The sequence below is a fragment of the Prenolepis imparis genome, unplaced genomic scaffold (genome assembly GCF_030444845.1).
Source record: "Prenolepis imparis isolate NDT839.2.m4 unplaced genomic scaffold, iyPreImpa1.0 SCAF_1, whole genome shotgun sequence".
Taxonomy (NCBI): domain Eukaryota; kingdom Metazoa; phylum Arthropoda; class Insecta; order Hymenoptera; family Formicidae; genus Prenolepis; species Prenolepis imparis.
In genome coordinates, this window is record NW_028141159.1 from 21,934,813 (window position 1) to 21,961,523 (window position 26,711).

The 26,711-nt window shown below is 33.8% G+C and overlaps 1 long non-coding RNA gene across 1 annotated transcript in view; it reads right to left on the reverse strand.

Moving 5' to 3' along the window:
* Positions 1-26,711, reverse strand: part of LOC145939818 (uncharacterized) — a 74,348-nt gene that overhangs the window by 37,673 nt on the left and 9,964 nt on the right. The window contains exons 3-4 of the long non-coding RNA XR_014425909.1: positions 22,733-22,816; positions 22,333-22,380 (exon numbers count right to left, since the gene is read on the reverse strand). This is a non-coding gene — a long non-coding RNA (uncharacterized LOC145939818). The remainder of the gene's footprint in view (positions 1-22,332; positions 22,381-22,732; positions 22,817-26,711) is intronic.

Sequence of the window (26,711 nt, forward strand, 5' to 3'; positions counted from 1 at the left end):
ATTTTTTTATAATAATTAAAATTTAATATATTTACATAATTAATATAAATATGATAACAGCATAATATTCTCGCAAAAAGCCTGTAATAATGGAACAATTCACGGGGACTTAATGAGGAAACTAATGATTCTTTTAGATCAGAAAAATATATGTTGGATCCATTCGATCGTTACTTCTCGGCAAGCAATAGCAAAACCATCGAGAGTATTATCTCGCCATGAAAAACCGGAATAAAACTTAACTTTCAGTCTACAAAGAAACTATGAAAAAGGTGCAGATACAAGTAGAGGGATGGTATGCCAAGACCCTATCGAGTTGCCGTTCTCTCTCTCTTTCTTTCTCTCTCGCAGTTTCGAAAATCACGAAAAAGGAGAAAAATTGCATATATAATACGAGTCGCAGACAAAAATATCTGAGAGGGCTAAGATGATTTTTAAATGATTTGTGGTCATTTAATTTTCTTTTTTTCCTGTTTTCTTTAATTTACTCGATTGGTACCTCAGTACTTAGATGTATATTTTTCATTAACGTTCAATCTTCTCCGTTTCCAATCAACGCGCTCGTAACTTTATGACGTCACCTAGGGCCACCCGGTAGATTCGGTATCGTTCTCATGTCAATGCGATTATCAGGCTACTCGAAGATAATAGATCACTCGACGAGGAGACTCAAGTGGACGCGCGGGACCAAGTTTCACTGGTGTAGAATTTTTTCCCGATGTCTCGAAAGTGGTTTTTGAGGACGTGCCTTGCATTCAGGACAATTTTACACGCGACACAAAAATTACTTGTATAAAAATAACGCGAATTCACTATGTCTTATTTACATCGTTCTAGAATTTTTAATCGAGATTTAAAAAACAATTAATTAATTCGAGAAAAATTATTTCTTAAATATTTCTCGCAATTATTGATATCTATCAAATATTCTACGCATTATTCTAGAAAAATTAAGTCCTTTAATAATTTGAATGAGTTTCCCTTATAGTTTGACTGACAATGAGTGAGAGATCGATTGGATCTCTCTTCATGAAATCAGTTCGTCACACTTTATTCAGGATTCCGACGTTTTGAATTATATTTTCCGATAGTAATCGATGGCGAACAAAAAGTACGCCGTGTTCTCGAATGAACAGATGAATATTTATAACCGCTCGCGTAACATGTATTTACGAGGTGCTTGCACAAGAGATATATAGGTTCAAGGTAGGATCGTGATGTGCATTTTTTTACCGAACGACTCTAAATAATCGTCAGTGAGAGATTCGCCGTAATTTACTCTTTTCGAAAACCGCAGGATATTAATCTCGACGCGACCGGAAAGAAACTTCCGCGGGAAAAGAATCTCTCGACGGTGAGAGAGTGAAAGAGAGAGACAGAGACGAGAACCAAGAACCATTTTGCAAAGATCTCGCAGAGCGTGTTTTATGACGCGTGCGACGTTCCTTGAATTGTCACGTCGACTATCGGCAGTTTAAAAAATAATTTATCGCTCCTTCACATATACACACATAACGAAGGAACGCATAGTGCAACTAACGTCAATCGTTTTTGAGTAGAATCCAGCATCCAAGATATATTTACGAGTGACGTTGAGGACTATCTCTTCCTCTTTCTCTCTCAATATTGATTCTATTTCTTATAAAAATATATAATAATATATATTATATCATTGTAATAATAATATATAATAAATAATATTATTATTTACTATTTCTAATAAATATATTTGTTCAATTTCAAGCATTTCTCGGTGCTCGCTATTTATAATATTAAATTTACTGTTGTAGTCCATCTGCTCTGATTTGTGCTTGAGAGATCTTGATCAGAACGCCGAATAAATGACTTTCTCTCTCTCTTTTTTCTCTCTTTCAGCAACGAGTTAAATTACCGCGAGTCTCCTACTAAAACTACGAGCAGTTCTCGTCGATGCAAAGTCGATAACACGTTGGAAGCCGATGTGGACAAAGTCAAGGGTCACCGATGTCAGATCCGACGAGAAACTGGATAGAGTGACGCGGATCTCTGCAATGACGATAATATTTTTCCTCTTCCTTCCTCAATGAATGTCAATTATGTTTGTGCTTGATAATTGCGCGAGTCATTCTGCGCGAGAAGATTCGCCCCTTCCCCCTTTCTCCTTCCTTCTTTCTCCCTTTGAACAAATATCTCGGCGCATGCGGGATTGTGACATCCGGAAGTCAAGGCAAGGCATCTCACATAAAGTTCCGGAATTGGTTTAGAATTATTACTTAATGTGAATTAAATATATATGTTTACACTAGAACATAATTATATATTTTTAATTCGATATTGATTTTAATTCTCTTGCATTAATTAATTAATTGCTTGCAGAAAACCAATAGACACGATTCGTTTATTATAATTTTCGAGGAAAAATTTGCGTTGGTTGCAGAACTAATCACAAACTCGTACGCATACAAAATCTTTTAATTAATTTTACAATATAGTATGGAATAATCTTTTTTGTTCATATCATGGGTTCTTTTGTAAAGAGAAGATATTTGTAAATTTTGCAACATATATGTATATACTAATATATGTAATAGATGTAGCATATGTAATAGACTAAAATATATCTTCGATAACTATTTAGGGAAATTTCAATAATTTTAGCGATGTACGAATATGTGATTTTAAACGCTGAAAATTATAGTATATAGAAATCAAATGTTGCGCTGCAATCGATTGTCCTTGAATTACAAACCTACAATACCTGACAAATATAAACATAATATAATGGAAAGAGCGCAAACACAGGAGAAAATATAAATTGAGAATTAGAATTATTTACACTTATGCATAATAATCATTTCTAGACTTGTCATTGATTCGTTAATCGTAATATTTTTGTTTTTAATATTTATTATTTACATGCAGTAACATATTCTCGTCTACAATTTGCAATAAAGTAAAGCTAATTATAAAAAGAAATCCTAAAGAAAGAATTAACACAAATTGCTGATCTAATCTAATCTTACTAATCTTTTTTCAATTAATTTATTGTTTTTAATACATAATAAGTTAAATTTAATAAGACGAAGATTTCATTGTTTATGCAAAGAAAGAAGTTTTAGTCTTACTTTGCTTTAAAAAAAGATTTATTATAATTCTAAATTAATACAAATTAATTAATATAGATAAATTTGGACTTATCAAAATCTCTGAAAACTTTAATAGAAATATTTTGATTATGTTTTAGCATTTCACATTATATATAATTTTTAATCTCGAATTAGTAACTGAATTAAAATAACGGAAAAATTTGTATACCAAATATTTTATTCACGCATATATTTATTACTACATCATTTTCCATCGCTGCATGCAACAATAGTCAAACGCGATGGTTGAATTACTCTTCCTGTCAAAGTTATTCGAATCATTTGTTTTGCATTTGTTTTGCATATATTACGCGGTTTCATCGCAACCGGATAAATTTCCGCAATTCAAACCTGCAACAGTGCACAGAGAGAAAGAGGGAGAGAGATCGCGAGTATATAACGCGAGTTTGAAGTTGTTCGCGCTTGCGGGACCAAAACTTGCTCGGAGAGCATCGGAGAGCCTCGTCGAGGCGCGCACGATATAATATACGAGCGTTCACGTAATTGTGATTACGTGTGTCCTTGCCTTAAATGCAATTGCCGTGCAACCGTATCTCCAGCCCGATCTGCCTGCTTGCTCGTCCGCGATCGCGAGTATACATACGTATGTATGCACGCGTGCAGGACGTATTACCGCATCGTTTGATGTGCGCCATTAGTTAGAGAATTTTCTACGCTCGTCCGGGAGTACCGGACGCCGCATAATGGCGTATGCAAACTGGGTGGATGAAAAGAAAAGGGAAAAAAAAACCGGTTCTCCACGGCGCCGTGCACGAAAGTCGAACGAGGAAAGAATATCGCAGCCCTGAAACGATATATATGTATATATACATCACTGGCGGATCTTAGAGGAAGAGTTTGACGTTAAAATCCCTCCCTTCCAAACTTAAAAAAAAATCAATTATGCTTTGACACCGTCTATTAAGATGTTTAAGTCAATTAAACAGAACTCGAGGACAATTATAAATAATAAAGGAAAAAATATTTTTTTAAGTGTAAAAAATTTTTAAAAATATATATAAAATTTTAAAAAAAAGTAAAAATGGGATCAGAAGTTTCATCATTGTTGATTCTAGAAGAAAAGCTAAGCACGATACCAAAAGAAGAAAATATCAAACCAAATAATTTTGCCGAAACCCTTCCTATTATCGACATCAGAATCCGCTAGTGATATATACATACCTATATTTCGTTTAAATGCAGTCTCTTCTTTTTCTTTTCCACCTGTCTTTCTTTTTTATTTTCACCGCTATTTTTCGTGCGGGAGATTCCTGCGAGGATATTCATATTTCGTTGATTATGATGTTGGCAACGACGTTTCTAAATGACACCTTAATTTCATCGGCTTTATCGTATCGTGGTGACTTTATATCTGACGGAATTTAAATGCAATTAAAAATTTAGTCTCGATAACGAAGGCGCTCCGTCGTTTTCGATGACGATGCAATTAGTAGCATAATTGCGTTGTGACAGAAATATACTTATAAGCAAGTGTTTTTATAACATTGCCTTCTCATTATTAATTTTTTAGCATTGTTTTCACATTGTTAACATGTCTTCTTGTCAGTCTTTTAAATACATTGCATACTCTAGCATTGTATAATTTAGCTTCGTAATTATTGAACAACGTGTATTTATATAGACAAACGTACGATTGCGAAAATAATCTTTGTGTTGCAAATACAATTTGCGTGACATATTGGAGTAAAGTATCTGTGTTTGAAATAAACTTAAACGAGGTGTCACATTTCAAAAATAACTTTTCAAATTTAGGAAAGATAGTATTTATCTCAAGTAAAGCTACAAATTGAATTATTGAAGATCACAATTATACAAATATTTTTTCAATTGTTTATTTAATTCTAAAAATTTTTCAGATCTTTGTAAATACAAATCTAATGTCAGACTAATTCAAAATAGCGAAATGAATGCAGCAAAGATATAAAAAATTTTTAGATTTTTCTCATAATAAATATACAGATTTGTCAAAATAGTTACCGACTACGATGTTAAAATTGATACATGTAATACGATGGATTGAATATGGCGGTCATGGAGTAAATAATTAACTACAACGTTTTTGCATGGTTTAAGACCTAAAAAGACTTTAATTATGAAAATCTTGTTAACCTTAATCTTCAGTTTCCTTTTAAAAATTGAAAGTTTTAACAATACGCTTAAAGACATTAAATTAGCTCGTGTACAACATAGTAAATTAAAGTTTCTGTTGAATTATGTTCTATTAAATGTTCTTTTTATATATACAGCGATGCTCCGAATCGCCATAACTCGCGAATTTTCAGTTTTAAATCAGTCGTCCGTGGTCGATATAGTCTCATTTTTTATATCTATTCATTGTACAAGCGTCCTACATCTGCGGAGAGGAGTCCATAAAAAAGAAAATTCGTGCAACCTCCTTAAAAGAGGTGGAATACATTCTCTGGCAGTCGGCCAAGGAAATCGTTCTAGTTATGCACGACTATACGCTTGTATATTACTAGAAGAGAAGAGGAAGGGAAGGAGGGGCGAAGACGCGCACGTGCAATTCTCGCTTGTTGTAACCGGAGATTTTCATAAATTAATGCGCGTCATTCACCCTCGCCGGACATAACTAACGTCAAGCTTGTAAATAACGCGAGAAGCCGTTTTGCTCTCTGATCTTAATTCGTATTAGAGAACACGTTTATTCGCCGCGGTATTATTCATAACATCTGTATTCTACGATCTATCAAATCTAGTTTCAGTTTTTTATTATCAAATTATATAAATTACGTTAATTATTTTTTGTACGATTTTATTTTATAATTTTATAATATTAATTATAATATTATAATTTTATAATTAATATAATTTAATATAATATAATACAATATACAATAAAATAATTAATAATATGATTTTAATTAATTAATTTTAATAAAAAGAAATTTTCTCGTGCTAAATTTATCTTACAATAATTTTTTAAGCACTTTATATGATTTTTATAATTTATTTTTTATGCTTTATGAAACGAGCTGTATAGGATTTAGTAGCGCGTGATACGTAGTAAAATATGCATTTACCAGGCATGTTCGTAACATCGATGATTCGAAAGACAAGCATGGAAATTTTAAGGGGAGTACCAGCAGCGAGGTTTTCTAGGATATGTATTCCACGCAATCCGTGTGTTTCCATTCATGTCTCGCTTTCATTAATTTTAATGGTGAATTCCGGCCTCCCTCGTTCCTCATCGATAATCCCGAGAGCGAGGTATACTCGCTCGACGAGAGGACGCTCCCGTTGTAGATTTTTATCGAATGCACCGGAATTCGTCGGGAAAATGTATCTCTACGAGATGATTAAACATGAGGATATGTTCGGTATTTTTTTATGCGTGGAATTTTTGTGCTTTATCGTTCACATCGCATGACGGTATTCTTCATTTATTGCCGCGATTCGCGATAAACAATAACGAAGCAACGTGCAATTATTCATGTGTAAAATTTCTTATGTCTATTAATTTTTTATATTATATATTATATTTTATATTTTATATTAAAATATATATATAAAAGAATATAACAATACGATTGAATATTTAGAATAAGTAATTTAATAATGCGGGTTTATCACTTTTGTTGTATGTTGTCTTTATTTTTAGAAATAATAGAGTGGATAATGATTTATTCATCCTTAATTCAATCGAAATAGTTTTTTTAATTATTCCGAAGAAAAAGACAATAATTATTTTTTTCTACAGTTATTTTAAATTGCGAATACAAATCTTCTAAAATACTCTTTTATGTCACAATTCTGAGAAATTTGAGATTACAATTATGTTAAAATAATAGTATTTTGACAATACTATTTTGTCATGCTGAAACGTATTATTTTATTTAAAATTAAAAATATTGTAAAATGTTTTATCATGAATATTTGTTTTATTCCGGAAAAACTGCTAAATTAAACCGTGAAAGATCTAATATTTTTCATTTTGATTTATTAAAACTTGAAGAATTTGCAGGTCGTTAAATGTAAGTATCAAAACAGATTCAAAATTATAGAAATCAATATAGTGAAAACGTCAAAACTAAAAAGTTTCTATATTTTTTCAAAAATTCATATACATATTAGGAATTTTCAAATTATTGAACACGATTCCAGTGTGTGCCGATAGATGCAATGTAATGGATTTAATATAGCGGCCATGAAGTAAATAATTTATCATAACTTTTTTGTGATTTTATAAACTCAATATTTGACAAACAAAAATCTAATTATAATTTTAGTCTTCACGATTTTCTTTTGAGGATTGAAAGTTTTAACAAATATACTTAATTTTAGAAGGAATAATCCTTTTCTGTCTCATTATAAAAATAACAGACTGCAGTTATATGTATATATAGTGTAATAAAAATGGCATTAAAATATATAATCCTCTTCTCCTTTGAAATTTTTTGAAAATCATGATAAAACATTTTTCAGAAACTAAAATTGTATTCACCGTCAAAAAACTACGATTATTCTTGAGCTTTTTTTTTTAGATCTGGGTAATTAAATCAATCATAAATTCATCAACTTTTAGATTAGAATCCAACATTTGTCTAATCTTATCACGTATCTCGTACATAACGCGATGTTTTAGGTACAATTCATCTTATTCACAAAACACAGGCACAATGAATTGAAGAAATGTCCTCCAATAGGAAGGACGCAGTAGGAACATCCTCCGTGTTCTGTCTACGCTCATGCACTTAAGAGGAAGTTTATATATGTAAAACATGTGTGCGTCTCCCGATGCGAGCGAGTTGATTAAAGACAGGCGGGGAAAGGATGTCCTTATATTTCCACAGCAGGAAAACGTTCGGACCGACGTGAATGAGTTGGTAGAGGGAGAGAGAGAAAAAGAGAGAGAAAGAGAAGGAGAAAGAGAGACGTTATTTTATGTCAGGTATAAACGACCTCACAAAGTGCCGCGCCTACCGGCTTCTTTATTGCCTGATTTTTCGACTCCTCGATTCACTACAATATGGTGACTGGTCTCTTCTTGATGTATCCAGCGGGAAATTTATTTTTCAGGCATTTTTTGTGCTATTATCGCGCTTAAACATATATTTTTAAACACACATTTATTACACATCTATTATATATTTTAATGAGATTTCTATTAATTTATTTTATAAGTATATGTTTTAAATATCCGATAATTTGCAAGGATTAAAGAGTAAAGGGTACATCTCCTTGCGCAAACCATAGTGACATTCGTCTTGTAATAGAATTGACGAATTAATTTTTATTCACCTTTCGAGGCGACGAAGGTAATTTTCCGCCCCTCCCCTAAAAACGTATAATCGGAATAAAATTTTTAATTAGAAATAAAGGGAAAGAAATATGAATACGCGTATCTAAGTATTTCAATTCTAGACAATTTGAATCTAACAATAAAATTGAATCTAAAAATTAAAATGATGGAAAAATTATACAAAGTAGAATTTGTATACACAGGGTACACTTTATATGTTTTATTAAATTATTAATCTTTGTTTTAAATCTTTAGTTTAATTTTTGTATTAAATCTTTATTTCAAAACAAACTTTATTTTAATGCAATTATTATGCAATTTTTATTTTTTTAATTTTTATTATTTATTTTTATCATTTATTATTATATATTATAATATATAATATATTATAATATATAATAATAAATGATAAAAATAAATAATAAAAATATGTAATAAAAATTGCAAAATTTACATTATAATAAAAAAATTGACAAAATTAAATCAGTAAAATTGATTCGTTCATCTGTCGAATAATAATAAGATTGAAATTCAGCGTAGATCATTTCTATTGTTCTTCGAAAAGCGTTATGCAACAAGCTCGATTAATAACGATCGAATGGAGAATAAAAGAAAAGGCGTGTAATTTATTTATCGTGATATCAGCGCGATATACATATATCCTTATCCGTTGGCCAAGCAAAGTCGCTGAACGATCGATAGCTCCACGTACTAGAAAATTGCACACGAATACAAACGCATATATGTATATATTTCGCATATCCGCCTCCTCTTATCGACTTGACGCTTTCGCATCCACTTGCAGCCGCAGTATCGTTTCAGCGAAATATGGCACTACTGGCCGTTAACAACGGTGTATATGCAATCGCAGTCTTTTTTCACTAGCTAAGCATTTTATCGTCAGGGAGATAGAAGATACTTGTCGTCGACAAAATCTTGAGTCTCGCGAGAACGAAATTGCGATTTTAACTTATGCACATTTTTTTTTTAATTTCACGATTTTAACTTATGCACATTTTTTTTTTAATTCCATGTCTAAAATTCGGCCAATATTGTCAAAAATCTCGGTAATTCTAATTCGCGCAATTAAATCAATTTATATTATAAATAAATATCGAGACGCATAATGCTATTAAACGCGTAATGTTTTTTTTCCTCAAAGATATTTATATAATCACTCTTATATGATCCATTATTTTATATTATTTATGTGAAAAATAGGAACAAATAGCGTCCCGTCTAAGATTCTTTCAGGAAGCTTCTGATAAGAGTCGAAATTCGGGATGTCCCAAAAAATTCGGGATGATTGGCCACCCTATATCTCTGTATTATCCCTATTATCGGTCCATCATAACGTCGGATCGAAGAATCACGTCCTGTCGGCACGAATCCTCCTTCCGCCCCTCCCAAATGTAAATTATATTTGACGCGCGGATATATAATACATATATACGAGGCTATTGCAATTTTCGAGAGCGGCTGCATAAATTTCGCCCGGCGAAAAACCCTGCAATAAACGCGTCGAGCGATATATCGACGCGAACCGCGGATGATAAATTATTACGCGCTATTATTTTATAGGACGATGCCGCCCCGAAAGAGGAATTTCGGAATGACGCGTTGCAATGTGTTCCCGTTTTTGCTCGGCTCGTCGTCCGATATACAAGTTCGAGCTTCTCGTTGCAGCTTGTTGCAGCTGCATGTCGGACGATACGCCTTTCAATGCGATAACGAGAGGAGATAACTTCTGGCAGTGGAAACTTGTGTGTTTGTATTATTTTTTGTGAAATTAATCGTTGCGGAAATCTAATAAAAGAGAGAAGACCAGAGAACTCATTCTCCATATTTTATAAATATATGTAGATACTCTATAGACGTTCAATTATCATCTATAGCATTTTTTTTATTGTTGCATGTAAAATGTCGACATTTCTTATTTTATCTTATATATATTTAGTATACATAATTTTTTATATGTATATGTAATTTTTAAGTCAGTGCTTTAAATAAAAAAATAATTTCTATACTCTCGTTTCAATAAAATATACGAAGAATTTAACGATGAAAAAAATGAACTGTCATTGACACGATTTTTTCAATTTTACTATGCGGTAAATATTAAGTTTTGCATTTATATTTTTATCTCAAGAATTGCATTTAGAAATCAAAGTCGGATGATAACACATTCGCAAGCTGATAATTAGCAGCGCGTCTCTCCGATTACGTTCAAGCATGAGTGGCTTTTCGCGGTCCGACCCCCTTTCCCTGCCCCCTTATACGGGGGATAGATCATGCAGTGCGGTGCCGCCGTCGCGGGGGCCGGTATCGCGTGACTCCGGGGAATCCCTCCGATCCGGGAACCATTAAAAGGGGAGATTCCCGACCATATTTAAGACTAACCGGATTCATTAGAATAAGGAGCGAGGGGATCGCACGTTTTGCGTTGTAGTACGCGAACCGGGGAAAGGGTCTCTGTTATACTCGGGTACCTACAAGAGGGGTGCTCCTACGCATTTTCAGAATGACGGAATGATTATGTCAAATGCATATCTAACAATGACAGATGTCGCATTCTCTTGCGCTTCCAGACGAAGGATAATTAGCTTATTAATTATATTAGATAAATTTTAGACAAATTTAGAAAAATTTCGATTTAAAGAGAAATAGATATCATATAGTTATTTAAATGAGAAACTTACTGCACACATTTTGACAAGTATCAAAATAAATATTTGCACCGTGAAAATTAATTCGATTGATCTTGGCATTTTATTCATGTGCATATTATTTACTTTGATTCTTAGAATTTTTTATATTTATCTTATATTTATCTTTTTTTTTCGTATATCTTAGAATATTGATATCAAAAAATCATATGTTAATAAAATATACATATATATTCTGTATCCTTCCTCCAAAATTTTGATTTATTTATACACAGTGATAATTTTCTCTTAGAATTTACCCTCAAAATTATGGTAATAATGGAACAATATGGTATGGAAAGAATTATACTTTTAGTAAAATTAATCAAATATATTTTATATTTTATTGTGATGAATATTATTATTTTTTATTGTGATAAATATTAATCAGAGAAACTCTCATAAAATTCTTTTCATATTGTTCTACGATTACCATGATTTTCAGGGTAAACTCTAAAAGAAAATTCTCTCTGTGTAAAAAGTATCTTGATATCTGTGTGTTCTCTCTCTGTCGGACATCGATCGTCGACCGACTGTTGAATTCTTTAGCCGTTTCAGAATATCGAAATATATTTTCGACGGGACGCGCGAGAGATTTGACAATCGCGTGCCGCGATATAAGAGAAAAAGAAACCTCGTAATTCGATTTCAGCGACCGCCGAGGCCGCTTCCGCGGAATTAATTAAAAGTCGGTCGACCTAAGGTCGACGTATCATACGACGAGCGATCCCCGGAGCCACCCCCCTGTTCCTCCAATCAGCAACGCGCACGAAAGCGGCGGGTAGCAGCTTTCAGCAGTACCAGCCCGACGTCCTGCTCCTCTGATCCTTCGCCGAGGGTTCCATTGTCCTTGGCGAGCATCGCCAAACGCTCTTCCGCTTATCCTGCTAACCGCGCAACGTGCTCTCTCTCTCTCCCTCTTCTCTCCCCTCATTCCCCTCTCTCCCTCTTGCCCCCTTCACTCCTGGGCAGACTCTGTTCTTCTCTCGTCGTCTCCGACTTCTGACCGCGAGATCTCTCCCGCACAAGAGCGGAAATCCATTCTCGTGGTGCCCTGGTAAATATTGGCACGTGGTAGCGCGAGCAGCCGGCTCGAAATTGTTCCAAAGCCGAAAACTGGTTGAGCTTTCGACGGTCGATTCGGCGGCATACATATGTGTAACATATGTGTGTATGTGTGTGCACGCGCGTAAGTTTGTCGGAAGGGAAGGGGGAGGGAGAAGCACCTATTATCCTGCGCCAGGACGACTCTTCGGAAAGGAGGGGGGAGGAGGCTTCCGGATCGATATTGCTCAGCAGCGTGTAAAGTTATTAATACGGTCGAGAGGCGCGAGACGAGTTCGTCTCTCTCTTTCTCTCTTGCACATCGACGCATCTCTACCTCCTGCTCCTGTATCCGTTTCCGCTTTGAGAATGCAGTTTCGAGTTAATCGGAAAGGGGGATAAAGATTTTTTTTAGCTTTGTTCATTGTAAGTGTATTTTATTCGATGCAATAGGACTGAACGAGTTCGATATATTTGACAGTTTAATAAATCGTCCCATAAAGAGAGTTCAAGGAAGAGAATAATCATTTCTTTGTGTGACTTAAAAAATACTCCATTTTTGCAATTTTGAAAAACTTGAGGATAAGATCACGGATTTTAACGTAATTTAAAAAAAATTTTTTTTTTCAAAATTAAATATACCGTCAGAGCTTTTAACTCTCGAGAGAAATTTATCATATAAAGATTAAAATTAATAAGATTTTTATACAAAAAAAACCGAATATTGAGTTTATATTAATTCTAAATCTTCTGGCCATATATTGGATCCATTCTATATTGTATTTGTCAGTTTTAATATTCGATTCAATAACTTAAAAAATATGAATTTTTGACTTGTATTCAACTGTCTGAAAACCACTTAAGTTTGAATGAAAAAGATTGTAAAATGTGTGTATGTATGTGTCCGGTAGATTGTAGATTTTGTTCGCGATGATTTAATTTACAATATTTTCGCGATAAATCTAATATTTAATCACGATAATCTATTTTAGTTAGAACAAACTTGTCAAGACAAAATTTAAACGATATATACTTCATTTGGAATGGAATTAAAGTTATATATCTAAACTAATTAACTTTAATGTTCACCAAGAATTCTTTTTAAGAATTAAAAATTCGAATAATATTTATTTAATAGAATAAAACTTTTATTTCATTCAAAATTAATTATATTACTAGATTTCAAAATTCAAGAGATGTGTTTGGTGTGACGATTAAAATTGATGAAGATTAAATTCACTTGATTATTACGATTGAATATCGGATCTATTGCAATTTGGAAGTGAAATTGTATTCCCGTACAAGAAAACTAGAAAGATTAACTGCTCTCTTTCTTTCTTTTTCATAAGTTTGAAGAAAAGCTGTTTTTTGTTAAACTTAATTCGTAATTCGTGATCTCAAGAATTTATCTTACAATTAGTATTCTTTATATAATCGAAATTAAAATATATTTACAGAGCAAAAATGTAATAGTTACGAATAAAGTATTTTTATTTCTTTTAAACATTGATAGCACATTTAATATCTATCGCGTCGCATCTATTTAATATCGCGCTTTGCGCGTCAAATATTTATTACAAGTAATTTCGCTCAAAAATTACTTCTAGCGTCTAGGTATAGTGTCGCGTATCGTGAAGTCAAAAAGTCAGATAAAAATTAACGAATGCAGCGGAGGGGAAATTTTAGAAGACTGCGAGATTTTCTCTCGGAAGCGAAGTGTTTCCGGATGTTCAGTCGTCGCGGGCGGTCGGGCCTTCGTTATTCCCTCGTGATTCAGATCGCAATAATTAAGGGTTCTTTGGCGAGTAAGGTTAACGAGCTGCTAACGAGCAGTCGCGAACGGGGGCGATTATCATAACCAATGGCGTATGAAGATGGCGGTGAACGCGTGATTTCCCTCTTTTGACAACCGTGGAAAACCCATCACCGCGCTTATTATCAGATAGATTTTTCGCTGCTTATTTTATAAACAAATGTCGCCTATATAATTATTGATCAATGATAACAAGGGGAGGGGGATAAAATATAACATTAATTAAATTTGTAATTAAACAAAATAATCTTTTGACTTTACGGCCAAGAAGAAAGCAGCCTATTTTTCTCACAGCTATAGAAATCATAATATATATTTAACGATATATTTAATATATGTTACATAAATGTGATGCTATTATTTTTCTTCTATAAAATGTGAAGAATAAAATAAATAAAAAAGAAAAATCTATATTATTTCACTATATTTAAAACAATATCTGTGATTATCAATATTCATAATTTTTCTCGGTTTATAAACAAAATATTAGTTCTTACTTAAGATAAATTAAAGAATTGTGCAAATAAGGGATTTATTTTTGAATACAATTTTATATATATATATATATATATATATACATATATATATAATAAACTATTCTTTTAATTCAAGAATCTTGAAGAGATTTATTTCAATCAAAAAGCTACATTCTTTGAAAGATAAGATTTGATGTATTTTCAAGAGAAAGTAAAAGCCCATGTGTGTTTATATTAGAAACGCAGCAGACAAATGTCACAGGATTAATATGTGGAATATCACACGTGTCGCGTGTTTTCCATGACGCGCTTGAGAACCTTATCGAGACCATCAGCGACACTCTCTTCCACGGCTTCTCCAAGCCTGAAACTTCTCTCTTTTTTGCGGAGGAAAAACCACGGTGCTCGACGCTGCGCGAGGTTTTAATGAGTCTCCTGCATCCAGCTGCTCTCCAGACTCAATGGCGTAACTTTAAACGAGTGTCGCGAGCTACCTTATTTCTTGCGCGTGTTATAGAAACAGTTTGTCGATTAACCCGTCAAACGTGGACGCGAACAGTTTTCGGAGCATTCGTGTCATTTCTTTCCTTTCTTTTATCTTTCTCTATCGTCTCAATCCTTCGTGGATCATCTTTTTATAAATTTTCGACATTTACGAGTCTCGTAGGAGCAAACTGAGGGGAGCGGAATGGCAACGAGAACAAAGTAGCTTCATTAGATGCAAATCGCCTCTGAAAGGAATCCGGAAAAGGGTATAAAGGAGACCTGCGAGAGAGTGACAAGCGCGGCTGGTGATACTTTCTATCTGACAAATATCCGGTCTCTCTCCGAATATCATCGACCGACATTTAACTTTTCTCGAATTTTTGCAGATCGTTTCACGGATAAATATATTAGCCACCATAGCTAGACTTTATCTGTCTCTATATTACTTGAAATTTAATTATTATGCCTTAATTTTAGCTGTCATAGCTAAAATTTAGGCATGGTAACTTTCAGGTGCAATATAGGGACAGCTAAAATTTAGCTATGATGGCTAATATGTTTTTTCCTAATAAGTTTCTATATATCTTATATCGCCGAGCTGTAATATACTAAGACGTCAAGATTGTATAAAATGGAAAAGCTATTGTAAAACGATAATTACTTCTTTTTGCGAAATTGTCACTTGTATATTCGCGCTTGTTGACTGTCGTAAGGCAGCGTTCATTCACGCATTCGTGTGCACGGGCACTTTGAGCGCGACAGTATATATCGAGACATAGAGATGCAAGGGTGCAGGAGAGTGAAAATGGGAATGGCATAAGCGCCGGCGCCAAACGACTCACATCAGTCGATAAATACTGAGAGTCGAGCACACACCTTTCCCTCCGCTTCCTCCCTTTCCCGCTTGTCGGATTATCCTTAGATCGGCGTAAAGCTCAATGACGTACAACGCAGTTAGGGGGTTGACGTGAAATGAGGGTTGTATAAGGAATGAATGACGATGAACTCGTGAAGAGACCAGGACGCTCATCAATTGCAACAAAACTGTTGTAACAATTCAACGAACAAACAATTTGATTTAAACATGCTGAAGAGTTACGAGATGTGTCCGTGTTTATATGTATATGTGATACTTTATAGAAATTATCTACAGAAATTTTAAAATATATATTAATTAATTATAATATTTTGTATTTATTATATTATGTATATGTATAATTATATGACACACAGAAAATTTATTATTAAATTATAAAAAATGTTGAACTGAAGAATTTACTTTCAAAGTATTTAAAAAAAACAAAGATTATGTATATACATCAAATTATGTGTAGCATTAATCTCTTCATGACTTTCGCATATTTATTTTTAAAAATATGACTAAAAAAACTGTCACATTGCACTTTGTAAGTGTTGGTGCGAGGTAGATCAATAAGATATCTGATACTCTACGCTGTAAAAGTACGATTTGTAATTGTTCTCTTCATTTATTTCTTTTTTTATATCAAAGATATAAGTTTGCGGTGTAAGCTTTTTATCAAAGATGTGAGTTTAATCTCGTTAAAAAAATTATATCGCGATGTAAATTTCAGTAGTTTGCGCGATAAGTTTGCTCGCACCAGAAGTGCAGAAGGAACTGCATCGCTGTGAACCCATCAGTAAACAGTAGTACGAACATCGTTTTTTTTTTTCTTTCTGTAATCCTGAGTCTCATCCGGGATTCCGCGCATGTTCGCCAGTAAACTGAGCAATCTCTGGCTCGCCGTAGCGAGCACACATGCGAGATTGCCTTTACCTTTTTCCTTTACTTGTAAATTGCACGACAGAAGACACTTCTCTCTTTCGACGGTTATTCTAAATCGCTTTACTGGTTAGCTCCCGGATTGCAATTTACATTTTGCATCCTCGGTGTTCTAAATCGTATATTTTGGAGAAAGATCTATATATATCTATAATTAATTAGCAAGATTAATTAATTAACCGGACGATTTTCTTTTTTTTTTTTATCAGAGATACAGAACATCCACTCTTTCTTCATTTCAAATCGTATAATAAATACATTTAGCCTGAAGGCTATATAGATAGTAAAACGAATTTAAATTAAATCTGTCATAGATATTGTATATAGTGTCATTAAAATCGAAAATATTATTGATACGACAATAAATTTTCCGAGGACGAATTCCTATAATCACTGCGATTAAAATATTTATGCATTGATGATCAAAGTTACATAAATCGTCGTTTATAGCGGTCGTTTAATTGTCTACGCAACATCTTCCCGCGATTCCGGAAATCGGTTAGTCGCTAACGACGATTAAAGAAGGGGGTTAACGAGGAAATTTATGCGAGTTTCCTCCTACGCAGAGCGACAAGTCCGGGAAGGCAGACAACGACGCACCAGTGGGACCGAAATAACTGAGATTTATTTCGCGAGAAGAGAGAATCCAGAATCACACACAGTTTGGCGCGCTAATAAACCCTGTTAAACCGGGAACACATCACGTATGTACATACACACACACACACACACACACACACACGACACGGAAATCCGAATGACCTCACGCTCTCTATAGCTGCAACACGAGATTCATACATTTCTCGCGCATTAACATTACCTAGCATACATATCGGGCATATCTGATTTATCGAACAGCTGGAAGCCGCCAGAGCTTCGAGTATTTCTTCGATCGGACGAAGAATTTTACGATGCGAATCAGCATTACACAAAAAGTGACAAATTTGCGAACACATTTAAATATTACATATATGTATATATATATAATAATTAATAGTTAAATTTTTAGTTATTTAAATTATTAAAATTTATATGCACAATCTATATATATGTGTGTATGTGTGTAATATATTATATTAAATATATAACAAAATTTTAAGTATATTATATTATTAATATAATAATTTAAAACATTGATATATATATGTATATATACATACAGGTTAATAAATGGCAAAACATGTTCGCGGATCGACGAATCTTCCAAACTACAATTTTTCTATGAACCGTGGAAATAGAACGATTATGATTATTGATCATCGATCGATGCTTTCTCACATGGATTAAAATATATATGCTAAGGAAATCTTTACCATATCTCTCTATTCTCTTTTCAAATAGCAATTTTAATATTCATACAACTATTTGTCGATTAAATTTTATACGATCGTGACAATAAATTGCGATGTTAAAAACGAATGTTAAATAAATAATGGAATGCATGATTAATAGAATAAGCGTTGTAAATTTTACGCAATTACCGCGTCACTTTATTTCAATCGAATAATCAAGATCACTTTGAGAAGTGATTTTGCGCGTTGTATCCAGATTGACAGAAGTGACAAAATTGTTTTTATTCTCTCAGCAAAATGTATAAATAGTGTTAATATAACTCGTTAATAATTAAAACGGATCGCAGTTGCGATATCGTACTTATCATTCAATTAATTAAATCGACGCGATTGACACTGTGCTGCAATATTTATTAATAATTTTATATTATGCACTTGTTTGCATAGAGTGGTTCAGAAAAATATAGCAAATATCATATCTTAGATATTATGTAACATCACTTACGAGTTACTTATATAAATACTTAGTCTTCAAATTATTAATAATATTATTAATATTAATATTATTAAAATTAACAATATTATTAATAAATCATTTAAATTACTTAATTATTAATATTTTCTAAAAAAATATAGGATGTTTCAAAAATACAAACGAATAAAAATCATTAGCGGATTAATATTAATATACGTCAATTAAAATATTATTTTACTGTTGAGAATTTAAGGACAATGATGTGTATACATTAATTTCCTAATACGCTTATTGAAAATGCTCGAAACTGCATCGACGTTATAATCGCGTATTTAAGTAACTAAAATGAATGAAATAAATTTGTGTGAGTAGCTGAATTAAGACATAAATCACTTGCACGCGATAAGAAACTCAATGACAACTCGAAATGTAGTTTCGCACCTCAAAGTGTGATTTGCGACGTCTAAGCAACTGAAAGTTGTGAAAAAATTATCTTTTTTAGATTTTATCTACGTATCGAATTTCGTCAAAGCCTCGCGATGCTTGAATTCGAGCTCGAGCCTTATAAGGAAATAGAGATACGTGAGGACGCGAAAAAAATAAGAGAAGGATGCGAATGGAAAATCCAAAACGCGAATGCTCGAGACTACACCGACAATATAATCGCGTGTGTGAGTAAATAAAGTGAATAAAATAAATTTGTGTGTGAGTCAGTAAATAGAGTCATAAATCACCGCGATAAGAAACCTCGATGACAGATAGACATCGCTCGAGCGTCTTTAAAAAAAGTAGAGACAATGCAAGAAGGACGCGAAAAAGATACGAATAGAGAATCGGAAACGCCAATAAAACGCGATGTTTCGTCAATAAGAGATATTTTGCGAGTCGACTTTTCTATTGGATCGAGAATCGAGCGACTTTGATCATTGCACGATGACTCCACGTGGACTATTTATGTCAGAAAATTCGGCATGTCACCGATAAATCGTGAGACGTATCATGAGGATCACAATATTTCAATCACGATTTTTCTATTTTAATATTCATACTTGTCGATTAAATTTCATACAATTATATGACAAATTGCGATGTTAAAAATCGAATTTAAAAACTTTACGTAACGCATTGCCTTCGTTTCAATCGAATAATCAAAATCACTTCGAGAAATGATCGCTACTTTGCGCATCGTGTCTAGATTGACGAATAAGAGAATCGCTTTCATTTTCGGAGCGCACTGCATATAATATAGTATAGCATGTTCATTAGCAATTAAAAATTGTACTTGTGATATCATATTTATCGTTCAATTAATTAAATTTATGAAATGTGTGTTGCAGTATTTATCAATATTTATTTGGCAATGTGAATTTCGTGTTATGCATATGCTTGTTCGCATTCATATCTTCTATATACAATCACAGAAACATTAACAAGTTTCAACGAATATTGTAAATCTTCAAATATAACTCTTTTAAACTGAATTAAATCCGAATGAAAATGCTCATATACTTGTTTCTATGTCTTATTGTTTAGATATGTCCCACTGATTGTAGTAATAAAATTTAACTGTTCAGTAATAATCAGTAATAATCATATATATTTACAAGATATAGTTTTTAAAAAATTTCTATTTATTTTGCATTGCTAGTTTTTGAAAGAAGTTCTTACATACGCACACAAATAGAAGAAGAAAGAAGAAAGAGAGGGAGATAACACGTATAACTATTAAAATTCGAATTATTCCAATTCGAAATTAACACTTTTTTACTTTTATGATAAATTTATAAAAAATGAACAAGACTCTTAATCAAAAACTCAGATATTTCTTTAACAAAATGTTGCTATAAATTTATATCTCACATATATATAACTATGTACATATATGTAAATGTTTTATTATAGATAAAAAATATTTTTATATAATTATATTAATTATATAAATATTTAATTAATAATTTAAACAAATATATGATTAATGATTTATACTATTGCATAAATATTTTAAATAAAATATTTATATACGTTTAAATCTTTTAGTAAATTGAAATTATAAATAATATCAAATTTTGATTAATAGTGAAATATATATAATTGAAACATATATTAATAAAACATATATGTATATTAAATATTTTTTTCTTAATTTTGAATAGTTTCTATTAATCTTACTTTTTCATTGTTAAACTTTAATAATTAAGATAAAAATAGTAGAGTTAATGTTAATTATTAATAATAAATTTCTATTATTGTAATTTTATTTATTTCCGCTCTCTCTGTCTCTCTCTCTCTCCTATACTTCTATATATACTTTTTCTATACGTTACATAATAGATTTCCCTGCAAAAGAGCCAGAAAAACAACGTGCGTTCTTTTTAACCGCTCACCGATTTTAACCGAATAATAATGACTGGCGGAATAGATCATTTCGGAGTTTGCGGATGATGCGCGCACGCGAGCGTCGTAAATCACACCGGGGAGCTCGTGGTCGCGAATCGTGGGCGTCCTGCGCGTCCGGTCGGAGGATCCGGACGGGGGGAGAGGGGACGGACGGAAGGGTCCGTGAAAGGGCCCGCGCGCGGTTGGAGTGGAACGACGACGTGTGGGACGGCACTATGGTACCTGCGAAGGTGGATACCGAGAGCCCCGACAGTTAGCGCCAGACGGTCAAAAACTCGCCGAACCGGCTGCCACCGCGCGGGATTCTTTTTTTTTTTTTTTTTTTTTCTTTTCCTTTCCGCCGCCGTCGTCGCTCGTCCCTTTTGCGCCGCACAGGCTCTTCACGCGGCTTAATATCGACCACAAGAGCGCTCGCTTCTTGCGGCTTACCTTCGCGAACGCGTTTTCTTTGAAAACGGATGTATGAAAATGCGCGATCGTTCGTTTCGATATGGCTTTTGAGCCCCATCTGTACGCGGAATTTTATTATATTTTATATTGTACAGAATCTCTGATCAAGAATTACATTAAAATCCATGACATGTGCTGTTTAAGGGATTTAATAATAGTATGTTGACTGGAGAGGAGAGAGTTGACGTATCGCTTTCGCTACCTATTCGAGTCGAAAAGTCACGATGCAATTAATTACTTTATTAATTAGTTAACTTTTGAAATTCAAGGAATACAGAATATCCCGAATATTTATATTGTAGTAATAACAAATTAATTATCACACGCGGTATTCGATTCGTTTGTGTTGATATAGCGTTTGTTGATACATAGCTATTGCATCATCAAATCACTTTGTTATTATTCAGCAGAATTCGAATAGGAAGGTAGCGGTGAGAAACGCTCTGTCGTATTATGATTCGAGATGCGATCACGGAAACTATCGGGAAACACTAGACGCGATCTATAATTATCAGAATCAGCGATTATCAGCTTACGCGGTTGATTAATTCCCGCGGTGAACGTAGGAGTATTATAGCCATTGTTGTTAGAGCGAACAGTCTACATATATTATACGACTATAAAATTCTAGAATATAGACGGATGAGTTATAAAAAATTAGGATAAGATCGGCGCGCGATTGTAAGACTAGTAACCATATATAATTAAAAAAAATGGCGGTCTTTATTCAATAAATTAGATAATCTATAAATTAGAAAATCTATAATTTAAAAAAATGTTCTTAATCTTCTTTAATTTATATTTTATAATTTATTTTATAATTTATAATTTACTTTTGCAATAGATGCAATGTAATCGAAAGAACTTATTAAAAGTTATTTACTCTAATCTGTTTTAACTCATCCATTTTGAGGCAACGAACCTATCTACAATCTATAATTTCTACAAATCCGTTACCTCAAAATTAAATAAAGGTTTATCACTCACCGACACCGATGTGTAACAGCGGAGTTATTGAAATCGAAGCTACGTTGTCTGTAACACAAATATAACATCCAAATTATAGTAATACCGAAGATAATTAATATATCAACAAATTATTATTGTACACGCCGAATTTTACATCCAATGAATAAAATAACAAGCACAGATATATATATATATATATGGAATAATGTTATAAAATCTTAAAATTAAATTTTTAATATAAAATAGAGAAACACTTTTATAAGAGAGAGCTTTATATATAAATTATATTATCTTTCTCTCTGAGTCTCTCTCTCTCTCTCTCTCTTGTTTAAATCATTCAAATAAATAAACCGAATTAATGAGTGTGTACGCCATAATATATAATATCATAATTAATAAACAAATAACGAATATTCACCTTTAGGTTGCTCCGCCGATGCCCGATGCCTCCTCAAGATCTCCTCCTCCTAGCAGATTGTCAGGGTCGTCAGTTTAAGTTGATCTGTAACACAGAATCCAAATTGTAGCGTCAAAATAACTAATATTTCCAAAAATTGTTATTGTACATATTAAGGTTTATTTTCGATGCATATAATAATGAGAAGATATACATACAATAGAATAACTATTTTTCTATAATTCAAACTTTTATAAGACTTATAAAAAAAAGTTTCAAATAAACAAATCGAATTAATGCACGATTTATATAACAAATCAAATTCGCGTATATGAATAAAATCACATACACACATTAAAGAATAAGCATCGCGGAAAAGTGATAACAATTAACTTCGATACTTTCGAGTAAGTAATTTTACATATTTTTTTAAGAGTAAATTTCGAGACATAGAAAATGAATTACTCATTGTCAGTAACAGATGTGAAGACGCGCATAATTAATTGCGTAATTTTCGGACATTAAACGAATCAGAATTTTGTATAAGATCAGTGTGTTGTTGTTTTCTCATCACAATATAATAAGGTTCGCGTCGTGTGCGATCGAAAATGTCGTGCCATTGAGCTCAAAGGAAAAAAAATAACATTTTTTTCTTATTTATTCAAAAAATAAAATATTTTTAAAGACAATTTTTCATTTAATCTTTTAAATCGGAGATTTTACATGTGATTGATATCTAAATATAAAATATCTTTCGGATGGAATTAATCCCGATTTAAGAAAAGTATATTAAAATCACATTAATATAACATTAACAGAGATTTAAAATGATTAAATATGGAAATATAATTTAATTATAATATTTCGATTGAAATATATATATTAATGAATAAATTGACAGGAATATACAAATTCTGATATTTCTTTTCTCGGAAATATTTCTCTATTGCTAAAATTGGCAGGTAAAAAGATAAAGTTTTCATACTAATCTAATGATCTTATAGTAATCTATTGTACTAATTGTCAGCAAAAATTTCGTTGTGATAGACAAAGTTAAAAGGTCTTCTTGCCAATCGTCGATCGGTTATCGGTTTCGAGATTTATCAGAGTCATTTGCGTCGTTATTATCGTACACGACGAGTGAATATTACATTGTCGATATATATGTATGTGTCCGCGTGCGTTTCTCTCGCGTATGTCGGATTTACAATTAATTCATTTACAGGCAAATGTACATTTTAATTCCTGTAACGCCTCGGGGATTATCAATGCCTAATTATGAATAAATCAATAAAATATTATTCTCACAGGTACTATGGTAATTACTGTCAATATTAAAGATGCGCGAGTGTACGATTACATATCTGTAATTTCAATAATACATAGATATTTTATGTAAAACTGTATACTATACATTCATCGCGATCAAACAAATAAGAGCATCTAATTCGAGAAAGAAAAGCTTAATTTTCCTAATTGCTTATTCATTATATATACACTTGGTGTGAAAAGACAAAATGTTATAAACGATTTTCACGTAAAATAAATAAATCCGAGAAGAAAGAAGAACTTAATCGCGTTTAACGCTAAAATAAGCGAGGTAATAAAACCCGATAAGACTCTCTTTAATCCGTTAACGAATTAATCTCGGCAAGTGCGAGGAGCCCGAAAGAGGAAAAGGATGCGAAAGGCGTTTCTCATCGTGGTGACACTCTATAACCGGCCGGAAAGAAGTCTCTCTGTCCTCGCAAAGCCGACACTCCGGGAGATCGGGGAGAAAAAAAGGCGAGATGGAAGATGAAAGAGAGGACAGGAAGAGAGAGACTAGACTGCCCTTCCTCTCTCTCACTCTCCCCGAATTTGCATGCGGGGGCCACCTTGGACCGGTCGTCGTCGATATCGATTCGCAGGTGGCTGCCCGGAGGGATCTCTCGCTTACAATACGATTTATTATGGGGGACCACCTGCTTGCAGAAATCTCAATCGCACAAGTCGCCGCGAACAAGTCGGCGAACGACAAAGAGAGAGAGAGAAAGAGAAAGACGATTCCTTCTTCCCATGAAACTTCATTAAGACTTTCCTCGGTTCGCATGAGCTAGCAAGGCCGTCTTTGTTCTTGCACAGCGAGTTCATCGATCTATAGAATTCCTTTAAATTTTCATTATTCTCCCTTGTATCAACCTAAGAGCCCCTGATTTTTCGGTGGTTCCGAATCTCATCGACTGGGTATAGAAAGAAAAAGAAGTTTAAACGTCGCGATTTAAATAGACACTTTTTAAATTATGAAGAAATAAGTGAAATTTGTTTTCCACCAGCTACTTCAAGATATAACATTGAGCTCGTTTCGATTTGTCGCCAAATATCGTGAATATATCTTGGCGAGTCAGTAGATGGTTTACTTATCTCAGGGTGGACACGAGATGGTGAACGACACGACGCGTTATAGTAATTCAGCGAGTGAAACGAAGCGGAAGTTCCGGTTTATGGTTATTGCACGCGCCGTGCGGCGACATCGCGTTTCCAGGATTTTTATAGCTATTGAACTTTCTGGGGAAGGAAGAAGGAAGGACCTTTATATTTTCCATGTTCGACAGTCGTCTTCCGTGCTCGACTTAATCCCGATCGAAGGTCTCCGTAAGGATCTTGTAGAATCTTGTAGAATCCGAATTTGGTTTCGTGTTCAGCGTTCAAAAAACTATTAAGAAACGACTATTCTCGTTCCGGTGTTTTTTTTTGTTAAACAGTGTAATAATAATAATGAAGGATGCTCATATAAGCGTTTTCCCATCATCCATCGTCCGTTTCTGTTATAGATTCTTAAATTCGCGACAGGCGGGATATCTTTTGTTTATCGAGCGAATCCTCGATCGAGTTCGCGCGAGTTCGACGACGAGAAGGAGCCGCGTGAAGGAGACATTTCTCGACAGAAGGAGAGAGAGGAAGCGGCTCACTCTCGTCGGAGTGAATAAACGGTGGACTTTTGCGGGGGCCGATATCGGCGAACGTCAAGGAGAGGCCGGCCCCGAGACTCCGTTCCTTTTTTCTTCCTGCATCGAACGCAGACACGGATGGCAAATCGATATCTACACTCGCGCGCAAGCGGCCGCGGTTTCGCGTTCTCCTATATACCTGCCGTGGTGCAGCAACCGACCTCCCTGGCCACGGGGTCACTGACACCCCGTTGCTGCTGCTGCACCGACACGTTTGATAAAATTGCAGCCGCCGGGGAAAATCTCGTCCTCGTCGTCGTCGTCGGCGGTCGCGTAAAAATATCGTAAACCGATATGTAAACCGGCCTCTCTCTCTCTTCGAGAGTCTCGCGGCTTCTCGTCTTCGACTCTTCGTTCCTCTCTTTCTCTCTTTTTTTTTTCTCGCAAATTTCCGGGTTGTAATTTATGCGCGCAACGATCGAAAATCGCCGTTTGTTTGTTCGTTGGTTCGCGGTGAAATGGGTCGCGAATTTCTTTGTCGATGGGTATCGATCGCGCGGGGGTTCGCGATATATGTATATGCGTCTTTTTTTTCTAGTATGCGCCGGGAATTAATTTTCCATCTCGCAGCTCGCGGGCGAACGACGACGGTTCGTAAAGTGAAACTGTCGATGCGAATTCTCTCTCTCGAATTCTAGCGAACGGGGGAAAGACTAATATTTTCGGTCTCTTCGCGTCAATTTTTCACCAAGCTGCCGTTCCATATATTAGCGAGGCTACCTTTCGCTTCGGAGTTCAATCGCACGTTCGCGAGTGTATATTTAGCGATATTCCTGAGAGCGTCGAGCCTCGGCTGGTTACAAAATTAACAGGAACATCATCTTAATAATAGTCTCGCGAGAGACTCTGCCTCTTTTAATTTAATCAATTTTTCAGATAAATCAAGTAATATATAAGGGAGTATATGTATATATGTAACATTTTTATTATGCGATCTCTCAGTTTAGAGTTTCTTTGAATTTTTCACAAGATTATCAATCTTGGAAAGAAAATTCCAATTTTTTTATATG